This window comes from Leucopleurus acutus, assembly GCF_964270905.1.
Source record: "Leucopleurus acutus genome assembly, chromosome: 15".
Classification (NCBI taxonomy): Eukaryota; Metazoa; Chordata; class Mammalia; order Artiodactyla; family Delphinidae; genus Leucopleurus; species Leucopleurus acutus.
In genome coordinates this window covers 9100876-9115164 of record NC_139157.1, presented here as the reverse complement: position 1 = coordinate 9115164, position 14289 = coordinate 9100876, and the positions used below count along the sequence as shown (strand labels likewise).

The 14289-nt window shown below is 42.4% G+C and overlaps 1 protein-coding gene across 3 annotated transcripts in view; it reads left to right on the top strand.

Annotated features, from left to right (window-relative positions):
• TULP4 (TUB like protein 4) overlaps positions 1 to 14289 on the top strand; it is a 168762-nt gene that overhangs the window by 105711 nt on the left and 48762 nt on the right. The window lies entirely within an intron of this gene.

The following is a 14289-nucleotide window of genomic DNA, read 5'->3' as shown; positions in this document are numbered from 1 at the left end:
CGTAAGGTAGATAGCTAGTGGGAAGCAGCCGCATAGCACAGGGAGATCAGCTCGGTGCTTTGTGACCACCTAGAGGGGTGGGATAGGGAGGGTGGGAAGGAGGGAGACGCAAGAGGGAAGAGATATGAGAGCATATGTATATGTATAACTGATTCACTTTGTTATAAAGCAGAAAGTAACACACCATTGTAAAGCAATTATACTCCGATAAAGATGTTAAAAAAAAAAAAAGGTAGAGATGCTGGCACGTGAGCCATCATGTGTCTAGGAGTTAGCACTGCTGTCCCAGGAGGAGGGTGAGCAGCTGGTGGATCCGTGTCCGCAAGAGCAGGACAGAGGAAAAAGCCTCAAACTTACATCTGACGGATTTAGGTTAGATGAAGAAGGTTTTTGTGGTTAAAGTTCTGAGCACAAGAAGAAAACTCTCCCTCCTTTCCTTTCCGCCCTTCCTGGGAGAACTCCAAGAAGGCGGCTCCCAGAAAATCCCTCTGTGGTGGGGACCAGGGGTTCTGCAGAGGACTTCTCAGGCTGCTGGCCTTGTCCCATTCTTGTCCCAGTTGCCGCTTCTCTGTCACAGCTCCCACAAGAGGCACGTGTATGGTCTGGGTGCGCCAGCCGTGTTTGGATTAGTTGTAAGGGATCTCGGGTGTCAGAACCATGTGCACGTGAGGCACATTAGCGACTCCTGCTTGCACACAGTCAGTGCAGCCCCTGATCAAACAGGCTCATTCAATCCCGGCGTTTGCAGCCTCCCTCCCCGAGCCAGTGGTCCTTCCCACTGTCCTGGCCTGCTGGCCTTTCTTGCCGCTTCCCCACACTTGCTACTCAGGTTGCCTGCCCCCGGGCCCCCAGTCTTGGAGCATCTTCTCTCTGGGCTCCTGCCTCGGGTGAAGGCTTCCCTCCAAGCAGCCCGCGGCTTCCCTTGGCTGCTGCCCCACTGCTCGGCCCCTTCGGCCCCAGGCCACACGTCCAGGCTTCCTGCTCTCTGGTCGCTGCTGGCCAGATCCAGCCCCTGTCCCAGCCTCGTCTTCCTCTTCCCAGTGCCGCCCTTCGCCTGCTCCTGGAAACCTTCCCCAGCTGCCCTGTGCTGGCGCTGCCACCTCGGGCTCCCGAGCTCCTTGCACGCTTTCTGGACTTCCACCCTTGACCTTCCCCCTTTTTGCCTGTCCTCGGGGCGATTTCTTCCACTGCCACGTGTGCATCTCAGGCTCCCCAGCTCTGTGCTGTGCTCACGTCTCCCTCTGGTCCTTCACACTGAGCCCCAGCTGCCCGCAGACCCCGCTGGAATCCCGTGTGGTCCGCACTCTCTGGTCCGTCCTCGTCCCCGCCCTGCTCCTCTAATTGTTGATCACTTACGCCCCCGACTGGGAGCTGTGCTTGACTTTCCCTCTTCCTTAGCTGCACCCTCTACGTAGTCACTAAACCCTACTGAGTCCACTTCCTAAATACTTCAGGGCCAGGAATTGATTTATTTGTATTTAAAAGTGGCAGATGACTGTGCTCAGACTAACGTCCGTGAAGGTAGGTAAGGCTCCACGTACCTGGAATTCTGGAGTAGGGCTGGTTGATCTGGGGACTCCCAGCTTCTTCCCACCGCTCCTCTCCTGCAGCTTCGTCCCTTGGCTGGTTCCTTCTGTCATGTCTGGTGGCTGCTTCTGCCAACTGGGCTGCCTTTTTCTTGGTTCATGTCCAGTGAGGGAGTGAGTGGCTCTTCAGCTCTTTGAAATTACTCGAAGGTTCCCCTTGGCCACCGCAGTGGCTTGCACACGGTGTGCATTCCTCAGGGAGTTGTGCATCTGCGTTCCTGGGGCTGGGGGTGGCCTACGGCCCGGGGAGGAGGGGGCGGAGAGCACCCAGCAGAGCCCGGGGCAACCCCACTTCCGTTAGTTTTAGATGTGTTGTTGGGATGGGAATCTGCTCCCTCTCTGCACAGTCTGCTTCCCCTCTAGCTTCCTTTCCTATTTATTTTTACTAATTTTTATTAAAGAGCTGTAGTTTTTAAAAGTCAGATAGTACTACTGGGTTTATAATGAATGTTTTTTAAAAACCACAAAACACAAGCACCTTTCAGCTCCCTGCGCCGCCCCTCCCGCTCCCAGATCCCTGCTCCCTGTGGTCAGCACTTTGCTTGTGTTTCCCTCCGCATTTCTGAGTTACGGGCTTATGTGCCAGATCTGGATCTTTCTTTGGACTCAGGTCTTCTCTGCTGACGTTGCACGTGGGAGACAAGGACTGGCTCTCTCAGAAGGCCCCCTTCCACGGCTGCCCGCCCCCCACCTCCCATCCTCCCAGTGTGCTCTGTCTTCTCGCTGAAGGCCCGACTCGTACACAGAAGAACCAGGATAGCATTGCCTTCCTCATGCAGTCATTTGCTTTTTCCAGAATTAGTCAAGTTGCTTTATTTATTTCCTTAGTTTTCTGTGTACCAATCACAAATTAAGCCCTCTGCTCTCCAAAAAATTGAAAATCTCCTCCGAAATGTTCCACCACCCCAAGTGGTACATCCGACTCACTTGTTTGCTGGCGCTGCCCCTCCCTGGGCCCCCAGCCGCCTGCCGGCCTGAACCGGTTGCTCTTGGCCTGCAGCACACCTGGCATCCTGAGCACCCGTTCCCTCATCTCCTCCTGTGTCTGGGACGAGCACCTTTATGTTTGCGCTGTGTCCCCTCATTCTGGGGGAGCGTGGCTTCAGGGTGTTGTATGCTTCAAGATGCTGTGCTTTGTCTCTCTCCCCTGTTTGGCTGGGACATGGTGGTCCTTTTCCAACTTGTCCTTCACCTCCAAGGACTTGTCTTAGTTCCGTGATATTTTCTTTTCTCTTTCTGGAAACCGTATTATTCAGATGATGTTCTTTTAGGTTGATGATTTGATTTTAATATCTTTTCTCGTCCTGTTTCTTTTCTTTGCCTAATCTTGTTTTCTGGGTGATGTCCTGAGCTATATTCTCCAAGTTTTCTTTGACTTTTAAAAAATTAATGCTATCACATTTTTAATTATTAGGAGCTCTTTTTGTTTTGTTTTGTTTTCTGATTGTTCTTTCTTTAAAAAAAATTCATTTTATTCTTATCTCATGGAGAACAAAACAACGTGAGGATATTGATTTGAAGGTTTTTTTGGTTTTTTTTTTTGCTGTACGCTCACTGCTGTGGCCTCTCCCGCTGCGGAGCACAGGCTCCGGACCCACAGGCTCAGCGGCCACGGCTCACGGGCGCAGCTGCTCCGCGGCATGTGGGATCTTCCCGGACCGGGGCACGAACCCGCGTCCCCTGCATCGGCAGGCGGACTCCCAGCCACTGCGCCACCAGGGCAGCCCTGATTTGAAGTATTCTTCTGTATTCTTCATTGTCTTTCTCCTCCAGGTTCTTTCTGGTTTTGTTTTGGCTTCTCTTTTTCATGTTAGATGCTTTTCTCAAATGTCTGGTGATCCTTGGTTGTCTGCTCATATTTAAGAGGTGGATACTAAAAAGTACTTGGAAGCCTGTGGAATGGGGTAATTAGTGGACCTGTCCTTCTACTTGGAAGACCCATCTGGACATCAGAGTCTGTCTTTGAGCAATCTTCTTCCTGACCGTGGCAGTGTTGGAGGCTGGCTGCCTGTGGGCCTTACCTGGTGGCTGAAGTGGGCTCCGTTTTACCATTCAGTTGCTGGGTTTTTCACCCTAGGCCCCTGAGCTGTGTCTGGCCTTCTGTTCAGCCCCTTCACAGAGAGTAAGATGCGTACCCGCCTGCCTGGGTAGGAGAGGAGATGCGGAGGGCTAACCATTCCTTTTCAAGGCTTCCAACCAGTCCACTCTGGGAAGGTGACCCTAATCAGCTTACTCTTGTGTTTCCTGGTGTAGCTTTGGGCTTCAGCTCGCTCTGGTCTACTCTGTCACTTACCACGTGCCCATGTGCTGTCAGTTTCTAAGTGTTGACTTCTCTGTCTGCTGACCTCTCCGCTGACCTGTTCTCTCCAGTTCTCTGTTAGAGCTTCACGCTCATTACCCCTCAATTGAGTGGGGTTCGGGAAGGTGTTCAGTCCATCACGCAACCCCTCGTACCTTTCCAGGCTTCTCCCTGCCCCTGTCTCCCCTTCACACTCGCCCTAGTGGACTCGTTTGATTTCCTACGCTCACAATGCTTTCCTACTTTCGAGTGTGCTGTTGCTTCTGCCCTTGCCCCTTGTCTGTCCAGTCAATTTCCAGTCGTCCTTGAAGGGTCAACTCAAACATCACCTCCTCTGTATAGTCTGCTCCCTGCCACCTTCCTCCACTCCAGCCCAGGCAGAGCTAATTAGACTCTGGAGTGTTCCAGGAGCACCTCCTGTACACCAAGAGCACATTTGGTAACATTTTCCACATTGTGTTGTAACTGTTGGTTGCATATTTTCTTTCTTACCGGATGTGAGGGCAGGGGCCACGCCTCATTGTTCCCTGTGCAGCAGTAGTGCGGTCATGCAGTGAGTGCGGGAAGAATGCTTTCTCCAGAAGCGCCGGCCTCCCCCTCCTCTCCGCCTGGTGATGATTAAGTCCTTATCCTCACCTAAGGAATTGCCATATTTCCTCCCGTCCTCAGGTACCACACAGTCATGAGAGGAGTTCTTGGTTTACCCCACATAGGCTGTCCTGGGAGGGCCCAGCATTAGTTTTTCATTCATAACTGTTTCATACAGAAAAGTCTAATTTTTTGGTTTTTCACATCTCATGATACTTGTGTGGAATCTTTCATTACTTAAGGCTGGTTGGATTGAGGGGTGGGGTGGGGCGTTGTTGGTTTTTTTCTTAGTTTTTTAGGCTGTGTGGTTATCCCTCCTTTAGAAAGCAGTTTGAGTGAGGATCCTAATAACTGAATTCTTCTTCCTACTCAAATCCAAAAACAGTTTCTGAATATGAATTGTCAGCTTCATCTTGATTCACGGTATAGAGAATTCAACTCAGTGACAATTATTAGCTCTTAGGATATAGTACCAAGAAAATCCGCGTGGTTTCCTTGGAGGAAGGCCTTTGCAAGATTACATGTCTCCGTTTCCTGGCATGGTGTCCCTGCAGTGCTGCCTGAGGACGGCGGGTTAGGATTGATGACGTCTTCACAGACCACCCCGCCCTAAGATTTTTTTCCTTTTTTCTTCCTATGTCATATCTGACCCCTCTTTTTCCCTCTCTTCCATCTCTTCTTTACAGTAATGAGAATTTTTTTATCCTGAGCCAACAGACTTTTCAGTGTCAATATTCTGAAATTCTCCTCTTTCCCCAGTGTGCCTATAACATATATTCATTTTTTTAACTTCAATTGTAAGTGGATTATGCACCACTGTTACCGTATTGCAGACCTGGGTCTCCAGGGTGCAGGGCGGCACTTAGCCTCACTAGGATTCTCTCGGTGGTATGGTGAATAGGTATTAGTTATTCTTCTGGTGCAGGGGAGCAAAGTCAGGAATGACGATTTCACCAGCTTGGTGACATCATTCCCGATAAAAATTCATGAAGAACATCCTGGAATTACATTCAGGAAGTCTGTAGCCATAGGAGGGACACTTTAAGGCTCTTTTCCTTTAATGAGGACACAGGTCAATATTTTTAAAAATCCTAAAGGCAAATACTACTTCTTCATAAAATTTGGAAGTACTGATAATTACTTTGTAGAGTTTATCCAGGCGACGACAGATACAAACTATGATTAAATTATACAGCAGAGGTTATTGTGTGATGATGATGAACGTCAAAAACAGGAGAACGATCCTATACAATAGAAGAGAGAGAAGTAGACTATGAAAACAAATTTTCTGCTCCAAAGGATTTACAGACACAGTCTTACAAGTGAAACCTATTATTTCAGTAGACACATATTATGCTTGACCTTCAATTATAATGAATAACCAGTGGTTTCTCCTTTGGAATGTGCTGTTAGGAAACAAACGTTTGTCACATAGCTGGCATATTTAAGTGTTTGCTACTGATGTTAATAGTCCTAAAGAAATACAGGTATTCTTCACTTTATATACTAGATGTTAAAATGTAGGTGAACCGAGTTTTTGTAATCATAATTATACTTAAAGTATCCATGTAAGGAAATCTTTCCTATTTAAAAGAATATTCTGTAGAAATTGCCCTCGTTTAGAAGGCAGTTTGGTGTGAAATGGGAATTCTTCACCTAATACATCTGTTTGCTAAACGTCCAGACTTTAGTTTTCCAGGAGTAGAGGTAATGTTTGTTTATATACTAAAGCTTAAAACCTGGTACTGAATACTAAAACCATTTTCAAAGGAAGTCTTAAATACTTAAATAGACTTGATATTTTCTTAGACACTTCAAGCCATGATTTCAAATAAACTAGAAGGGGTCTGGGGTTGGTATGTCTTAAACAGCCCCAAGAGAAGGCTTTCCAATTTTCAAGTCTTAGTACACGCAGATGTGAGTGGGGTGAAATCTTCTCCTCTGGCCTCCATCCTGGTGTGTTGTTTTGTTGTTTTTAACCGAGGAAGAGAGGTTTATTCTTTTTGCTTTTGGATACAAATGGTAGATTCCAAGCCTCCTCTCATCGGCTGACAGTAAGTTTTTCACAAAATGTGGTCCCTCCTGATCCAGTGTCTGGTGTCTGCTGATGTGATCAGTGATCCACCAGCGTTTTTACAACAACTTTAAATGCAGTCGGTGCCGTGACGTGGACGACAACAACAAGAAAAATCCCTAAAAGTACCCTTTGTGCCTCTGTGACATCTATGAAATGAAAGCTGTTTTTATGTACACGCTTTGTAAGAAACATGACCTTTATTCCTCATTTGGAGTAGACTGGAGTCAGGACTTGAGTGGTGTAGCAGGATCGTTAAAGGGGGATACTTCAGTGCAGGATTAATTCATTTAGTTCAAATAATTTTAAAAATAAAAAAATTTAAATCATTACTGTACAGCATCTTTCCAGAGAGATGAATTGGTGAAAAAGGAACTGTTATGGTACTAATATACGCTTAAAGCTTTAACACATTAGTCGGTTGAAAAGAGTAATTATTCATTTAATTCTGAAATATAAGGTTATGAAGTACCAACATAGGACTCAAGTAGATTTGCTGACTCCCTCGAAGTATTTTAAGTAATAAATGATTCTGTCGGGTTTTTTAATTTTATAAATTTTAAAACTTTGACTATAAAAAATTCAGTAACACGTCAAAAATAAATAAAGAACCCAGATATTTTACCACGTTTGCTATTTTATCCCTTTATTCTTTTTTTTCTGTGCTGTATTTAAGGCAAATCCCAAATAGCATGTCCTTTCACCCATACTTATGTCAATATAAATCTCTTCAAAATGTGGGATTTCCTTCCATAACCACAGTGCTGTTATCTGGCATACCACCTCTTATCTTTACTTTGAAGAGGGTCTTGTCAGATTAAAGTAAATGATTTGTCTGGGGCTTGGATTAGCCATGGCTTTAAAGGAGGGCATCTGTTACATCAAGAAGATGGGTGTTCATTCTGAAGTTTTTGTTTGTCTTGCACTGTAAGATAGGAAATGGTTTATAAAGGAAACTTTAAAAAGCAGTGTAAATCTTTACTTTCTCAGCTAAAAATGTGATGTTGCCACCGTAGTTTTGTAAATGTAAAGTAATTTACTGATATTTGACATACAGGAAATGACTGTCTCATAGATGAGGCCCGATCATGGATAGAAAAAAAGTCAGACTTAACAAAACCAAAATAAAAAGAGTCCCAGTTTGTTATTTGCAAGGAGTCTTTTCTTCACCATAGGAAAATATTCTGCTCTGCTGGCTGTGTAAGTGCTGGTTTTTGGAGTGACTCAGCCGACTGCCCCCCACAGTGCTGCCCCCACCTCTCCAGGGAGCCTGCATGTAGTCCTTTCAGGTAGTAATTACGGAACTGTATAGGTCTTAGCTTCCCTGGAAAGACTTGAAAGCCATTGTGCTAACACAGTGAGAGAAGAACATGGAAATCTCTTACCCAAGCTCTTGTACTCGAATTATTTATTACTATTATTATTTTTAATCCACAGACTCACTAGAGGAACAACTCAGTGAACCATTCTTATTCTGAAGACCCTCAGTCGCGAGGGAGCTGTAAGTAGGTTAAAGGACCTGTGAGTACAGCTCCTGCCTAGTGGCTTGTGGAAACATAGCTTTGAAATCAGATTTAATCTAAACCAGTGGGAAAAGTGATTCTCTTCCCATTAGATTTTCCCATGAGTTTTTAGTGGTGCATGTACTAAAAAAGTACTGTACGAGGGAAGCTCGTCTTTATTTAAAGGCTCGAACTGAACATATATAGGGATGCTTCTTGCCAAAATAGGCAAGGAGGATGTGAGTAACGATGAAGGAAAATAATGGAAACATGCTCAGGAAAGGAGATCAGGAGATGGCCTCCCACCCATTGTGGCTATCTTTACACTACTGTGAATACAGTTTAAACGTTTTTGGATTTTGTTTGTACGTGTGTGTTCTGGATATTCTGCTGAGCTCTTCATAGGAGAAAATAGATTTTCTTTAGCAAAAACAGGTGAAACTACTGTTTGTACTATTTTGTGCTGTTTGGGTTGAGTGACATTGGCAACTAAGTCATTTAAAAATTAAATTGCTCTTTGTTATCTCCAGACTCAGATCATTGTTGGATCACTATATAGAACACTCAGTACAGATAAATTATAAAATATGCCAAATAGAAAATCTTCCTTGAAATTTACATTTGGCAGTTCAGGTTAAGAATGAAAGGCGGGAGGCAGTTTTTGTGTACAATGGCTGTTACTTAATACACCCTTTAAAGACTGTGTTGGGCAGGAGCGATGTTAGCAGAATGGCAGAATAGCAAGCTCTGGACCCTCCTTTCTTCAACAGGCACACCAAATCAGTAATACACAGACCAGTTCCCTTTGTGAGAAATCCAGAAACCAGTTGAGAGGCTTCCACACCCCAAGTGTGTGTGAAACCAGCCACATCAGAATTGGTAGGAAAATTTGAGATACCCTCTTGCCGTAATCACCACCCCTGGCAAAGTGCCATATGATTGGGAGAAAACTCCCAGCTTCTCCCTGGAAAGAGAAGGAAAGAACTGGATCATACATCCAATATTCTGATTTTTTTCCCTGGGTGTAGCCTAAGCCACTGGCTTCTGTCTCATCTGTCTCAAAGGGCTGATTGAACACCGGGGTGACTGAGAACAGAGGTGGCAGTTTGAACTATCACTCAACACGGCCCCTCCTTCTGGCCCAACACAGAGTGAGCTGGTGAAAAAAAGCCCAGATTCCAGCTCCTACTTTGGGTGGGGGCTTGGGGGGCAGGGAGAGTTGGACCATGTATCCAATGTTCAGATTTCCTGAGGACTGCCCAAGGGACTGGCTTCTGAATTAGAGCACTGACATGACCCAGCATACCCTATACACCTTGGGGCCACTAAGAACAAAGACAGTGGTTTGGACTAGCAAGATGAATCTCCAGACACTGACCCCAATGACATGGAGATACATAATTTACCTGACAGAAAATTCTGAACTGCAGTCATAGAGGCGCTCAGTGAGTTCAAGAGAACAAAGCATGAACCAAGCGAGGCTTTCAGATGTTTTTTAAAAATTAGCAGTTGAGTGGCTGAGGTGCACAACAGCTGAGGTGAAGAGCACACTGGAGGGTTTCAGCAGCAGATTCGATGGAGCAGTGGGAAGAATCAGGAAACGTGAAGATGGGTCGTTGGAAATTATCTAGTCAGAGGAGGAAAAAGAGTGAGAGCATGAAGAAAGCTTGAGGGGCTTGCGGGATGCCATCGCATGGACCAATATATGTATCATGGGAGTCTCAGAAGAAAAGAGAGAGAAAGGGGCAGACTGTTCATTCAAAGAAATAGTGGCTGAAAACTTCCCAAATCTGGGGAATGAAATGGACATCCAGATTCAGGGCTCCTCATGGATCCCCAATAAGATGAACTCAGAAATCCACACTGAGATACATTATAATCTAATTGTCAAAAGTCCAAAGGCAAAGAGAATTTCGAAATCAGCAAGAAAAAAGCAACTTGTCTCATGTAAGGAAACCGCCATGACACTTTCAGTCCAGGAGGGGTTGTGACTATATATTCAAAGTGCTGAATGAAAAAACACCTGCCGATTAAGCATGCTATACCTTGCAAAACTGTACTTAACAAGTGATGGAGAGATAAAGGCTTTCCCAGACACACAAAAGTCGAGGTAGTTCATCACCACTAGACCTACCTTACAAAAAATGCTAAAGGGAGTTCTTTAAGTTGACATGAAAGGATGATAAGCAACAGTATGAAAGTACAAAACTCGCTAATAAAGGTATAGACAAATACAGACTATTTTGTTACTGTAATGGTGATGGATATATCACTTTTAATATAATAAAAGTTACAAATAAAATTTTTAAAATAATTTTTAAAATTTTTAAAATAAATAAAATAAGTTATTTATAATAAAAGTTATAAATAAAATTTTTAATATAAAAAAATTATTTTTAATATAATAAAAGTTATAATAAAAGTTAAAAGACAACTATTAAAAATAACTATAATTATAAAACTATGCCAGTGGATGCACAATATAAAAATATATAAATTGTGACATCAGTAACATAAAATGCAGTGGGAGGGGAGAATTAAAAGTAGAGTAACTATAGGGCTTCCCTGGTGGTGCAGTGGTTGGGAGTCCACCTGCTGATGCAGGGGACACGGGTTTGTGCCCCGGTCCGGGAGGATCCCACATGCCGTGGAGCGGCTGGGCCCATGAGCCATGGCCGCTGGGCCTGCGCATCCGGAGCCTGTGCTCCGCAGTGGGAGAGGCCACAACAGTGAGAGGCCTGTGTGCTGCAAAAAAAAAAAAAAAAAAGTAGAGTAACTATAATTTCTTTTATGTAAGCCCCATAGTAACCAAAGAAAATACCTATAGAAGATATGCAAAAGAAAAAGAGAAAGGAATCAAAGCATACGAATACAAAAAAATCAATGAAACACGAAGACAGCAAGAGAGGAAAAGAGGGGCAGAAGAACTAAAAGACTGACAGAGAACAGTTAACAAAATGGCAGTAATAAGTCCTTCCCTATCAATAATTACTCTAAATGTAAATAGATTAAGCTCCCTAATAAAAAGACACAAAGTAGTTGAATGGATGAAAAAAAAAACAAGATACAACTATATGCTGCCCATAGGAGGCTCACTTTAGATTTAAGATCATATATAGGATGAAAGTGAAGGGATGGCAAAAGATATTCCATGCAGACGATAACCAAAGAGAACAAGGGTGACTATAATTATATCAGACAAAGTAGATGTTGAGTCAAGATCTGTCACAAGAGATAAGGAAAAACATAAAGGCAAAAGGGTCAATTAACCAGGGAGAAATAACAATTATATATGCATACAACATTAGAGCACCTAAGTATATAAAACACTAAATTATTATGTAAAGCAAACATTGACAGAACTGAAAGGAGAAATAGCAATACAGTAATGGTAGGAGACTTCACTACTCCACTCTCAATACTGGATAGAACAACCAGACAGAAAATCCATAGAGGAAGAGTGAACCTTAACAACACTGTAAACCAAGTGGACCTAAGAGACATGTTTACTTTTTTCATTTTAAATACCATATCAGGTTTATTTTAATAATAATTGTATACATAGTATATAGTGTGTCACATACTGTTTGCTATTTTTATGTGAGGATAGAAACAAAAATGGGTAAAAAGAATTTTTTTTTTTACTTTAATGAACTTAATTTTTTTCTTAATTTTTCTTTAACATAACAGTGTCTACATGTCAATCCCAAACTCCCAATCTTTCCCTCCCCCCCCACACACCCTTCAGCGCTGGTAACCATAAGTTCCTTATCTAAGTCTGTGAGTCTGTTTCTGTTTTGTAAATAAGTTCATTTGTATCTTTTTTTTTTTTTTTTCAGTCTTGGCTATTGCAAACAGTGCTGCAGTGCACATTGAGGTGCATGTATCCTTTCAAACCATGTTTTTCTCCAGAGAATATGACCAGGAGTGGGATTGCTGGATCGTATGGTAGCTCTATTTTTAGTTTTTTAGGGAACCTCCATACTGTTCTCCATAGGGGCTGTACCAATTTACATTCCCACCAACAGTGTAGGGGGGTTCCCTTTTCTCCACACCCTCTCCAGCATTTATTGTTTGTAGATTTTTTGAGGATAGCCATTCTGACTGGTGTGAGGTGATACCTCATTGTAGTTCTGATTTGCATTTCTCTAATAATTAGCGATGCTGAGCATCTTTTCATGTGCCTCTTGGCCATCTGTATGTCTTCTTTGAAGAAATGTCTATTTAGGTCTTCTGCCCATTTTTTGACTGGGTTGTTTGTTTCTTGGATATTGAGCTGCATGTGCTGTTTGTAAATTTTGGAGACTAATCCCTTGTTGGTAGCATCATTTGCGAATATTTTCTCCCATTCTGTGGGTTGTCTTTTCGTTTTGTTTGTGGTTTCCTTTGCTGCGCAAAAGCTTTTGAGTTTATTTTTTATTTTATTTGTTTATTTTTGTTTTTATTCCATCACTCTGGGAGATGAATCGAAAAAGATATTTCTGTGATTATTCTCCTTATGTCAAGGAGGGTTCTGCCTATGTGTTCCTCTAAGAGTTTTATAGTATCTGGCCACCATCACCCTGGTACCAAAGCCAGACAAAGACACTATAAGAAAAGAAAATTACAGATAAATATCCCTGATGAACATAGATGCAAAAATTCTCCACAGAATATTAGCAAACTGAATTATACAGCACATTAAAAGGATCTTACACAACAGTCAAGTGGGATTTACCCCTGGGATGCAAGGATGTTCAACATTATAAGTCAATTAATGTGATACACCACATTAACAGAATATAGGATAAGAACCGTGTTCTCAATAGATGCAGAAAAAGAGCATTTGACAAAATCCAGCACCATTTCAGGATAAGAAAACTCTAAACGAGGAATAGAAGGAAATTAATTCCACATAACGAAGACCATACATGAAAATTCTACAGCTAATATCATACGCAGTGGTGAAAAACTGAAAGCTTTTGCTCTGCGATCAGGAACAAGATGATACCTGCTCTCTTTACTTTTATTTGACAAAATACTAGAAGTCTTAGGGCAGTTAGGCAAGAAAAACAAAAAAAAGACATTCAAATAGAAATCATGACATAGTTTTATATGTAGAAAGCCCTAAAGACTACACATACACAAAAAAACTGTTAGAATAAATGAATTCAGTAAAATTGCAGGATCCAAACATCAGTGTACAGAAATCAGTTGCATTTTTATATACTAGCAATGAACTCTCTGAAAAGGAAATGAAGAAAACAATCCCATTTACAATTGCATCCAATGGAATAAAATACTTAGGAATATACTAGATTAAGGAGGTGAAAGACTTGTACACTGAAAACTATCAAACATTGAGGAAAGAAATTAAAGAAGACACCAATAAATGGAAAGACATCCCGTGTTCATGGACGGGAAGACTTATTATGGTTAAAGTGTCCATACTGCTCAAATCTATTTACAGATTCAGTGCAATCCTTATCAAAATCCCAATGGCATTTTATACAGAGATAGGGAGAAAATTCTAAAATTCAGATGAAGCCACAAAGGTCCTAGACTAACCAAAACAATGTTGTGAAAAAGAACAAAGCTGATGGAATCACACTTCCTGATTTCAAAGTACACTACAGTGCTATACCAAATATAACGCTACGGTACTGGCATAAACACCAATGGCATAGAGACCAGTGGAACAGAAATTTAACCCATATGTAGTCAACTGATCTTCAGCAAGGGTGCCAACAATATACAATGAAGAAAGGGTAGTCTCTTCAATACATGGTTCTAGGAAACTGGATATCCACATGCAAAAGGATAAAATTGGACCCTTATACCATATACAAAAATCAACTAAAAAATGGATTAAAGATTTAAACACAAGCTCTGACACCGTAAAACTCCTAGAAGAAAACATAGGGGACACTTCATGACATTGGTCTTGGCAATGATTTCTTGGATATGACACCAAAAGCATAGGCCGCAAAAGCAAAATTAGCGAAGTAGGGCTATATCAAACTAGGAAGTTTCTGCACAGCATAGAAAACAATTAACAGAGTGAAAAGGCGACCTGTGGAATGGGAGAAAATATTTGCAAACCACATATGTGATAAGTAGTTAGTATCCAAAATATATAAAGAACTCCTTCCACTCAATAGCAAAAAAAATTAAAAATAATGAAAAATTAATAAAGTATAGAAAAACAAAGAGAAAAGCCAGAATAAAAAATGGGCAGAGGACTTGAATAGACATCTCTCC